Source organism: Miscanthus floridulus, chromosome 17 (assembly GCF_019320115.1).
Source record: "Miscanthus floridulus cultivar M001 chromosome 17, ASM1932011v1, whole genome shotgun sequence".
NCBI classification, from domain to species: Eukaryota; Viridiplantae; Streptophyta; class Magnoliopsida; order Poales; family Poaceae; genus Miscanthus; species Miscanthus floridulus.
In genome coordinates this window covers 45,892,044-45,893,930 of record NC_089596.1, presented here as the reverse complement: position 1 = coordinate 45,893,930, position 1,887 = coordinate 45,892,044, and the positions used below count along the sequence as shown (strand labels likewise).

General features: G+C 42.3%; 1 non-coding gene across 1 annotated transcript; it reads left to right on the top strand.

The window, feature by feature from the left end:
* The first annotated feature begins 1,474 nt into the window (after positions 1-1,474).
* Positions 1,475-1,583, top strand: LOC136519176 (small nucleolar RNA R71). Its single transcript, XR_010774738.1, has one exon. It is a non-coding gene; the product is annotated as a small nucleolar RNA R71 (small nucleolar RNA).
* Positions 1,584-1,887: the final 304 nt, after the last annotated feature.

The window sequence follows — 1,887 nt, the reverse complement described above, 5'->3', positions numbered from 1 at the left end:
CCGATCCAATGTCGCAGAAGGTCTTGTGGAAGATGCTTTTTCCAATGGTACACTCGATCGTCGGTACGCCAGGATCATCCTTCTTAGCAAGGAATGGTGAAGCAAGGAGGTGGTCATACTCAGATTGGAGTGTGTTGATCATGTTGACCGTTTCTTCTTATGGTTAACTAGTCTTGTTCTTCCTCCTTCTTTGATTGTTTTTCTTCTTGGTTACTGTTGTCTCTTCGGGTAGGTATGCCATTTGTGGATGACTAGGAGATTGCAAGATACAGTTCTTGAACAAGAACTTCTCCTTCTTGTCCTTAATTGTAAAATAAATCTTGGCACTGTGTGTGTAGATTATGGCTTTTGTGGTGCTCAAAAAAGGTCAGGCTAGGATGATGGGTGCCCTTACATCTCCACCTATTTCCAAAACCACAAAGTCTATGGGAACATATGATTGTCCTACTCAGACAATGGCATCTTCAAGGACTCCCTTGGGGTAGCAGAGTGATTGATCTGCAAGCTACAAACACATATTTGTGCACAACAAAGGATCTCCTAAAATTTTGTCATAAATTACCTTAGGCATGATGTTGACATTTGCTCCGAAGTCACAGATAGCTTCCCGGAAGATTTGATCCAATGGCGATTGGGATGATAGGTCTCCTTGGATCACCTTTCTTGTCAAGCAAGGTGTAATCTATCCACCTTCCCATTGATGGCTCCATGTAGTAGTAAGCTACATTGTGAATATCAACAAGATTTGCAGTTTCTAAATCTTCCGGCTGCTCCAGAATCTTACCTTTGTCGGATGGAGGAACAACAACCGCTAGCTGAGCTATTTGTGATTCTATCATTTTATTAAAGCTATGCTGGTTCTTAATGGCAGAAGAAAACTATCCATTCTATTATTTATGTTTTCTAATATTTTATCATTGGTAGCTACCTTTTTAGATAATCCTTCCATAAGTCTAGATTGGCCAGCAATTAATTCTCTCAAGGGTGGTTGATTGAAGTTATTATAATTATTACCTTGAGGTTACCTTGGTAGTTTGGCCTTTGTTGTTGGTTCAATCCTTGATTCTATAGAGGACGATAGTAGTTGTTGTTGACAAAGTTCACATCCTCTTGGGTTTCAGGACAGCTATTCCCTGAATACCCAATGTTGCCACATACTTCACACGTCATGCGTGAATCATGAATGTGCATGACTTCTTGCTTTTCATTAGCTCAGTCTTCAAGCTTCTTCATCAGTAGGTCCATCTTAGCAGATAGCATGTCTACCTCCTTGAGTTGATGCATACCTCCACCTCTCTTGTGGGTCTGAACACGTTCTTCATTCCAGCCTTGGATGGAGGCCATCTTCTCCACAAGAGTGGTCGCAGCTGGTAGTGTAAGTGACAAGAATGCACCTCTAGCAGTAGCATCCATGGTCTCATGGGTACTATTGGTCAACCCATGGTAGAACATCTGCATGAGTAGCCAATGCTCCATCCCATGATGAGGACATTTTGACATATTGTCTTGAAAGCATTCCCATGCCTCAGGGATAGATTCATCATGTTGCTATTGAAAACTTAAAATTCTCCAACGCAGAGCATTGGTCTTGCTTGTGGGAAAGAACTTTGCTAGGAAGGCAGTGGAGCAGTTATGCCATGTAGTATTTCTGTCTTTGTTGGCGTAGAACCACTACTTCGCCTTCCCCAAAAGTGAGAATGGGAAGAGGCGAAGTAGTATGGCATCCTTGGTTACTCCCTTATTGGTGAAAGTGTTGTAGATCTCTCGGAAGTGTTGGAGATGAGAACTAGCATCTTCATGTGCCTTTCCACAAAATTGGCTCGCTTGCACCATGTTGATGAGAGTCGGCTTGAGCTCGAATCCATTGTCTCTAACATTGGTTGTCGG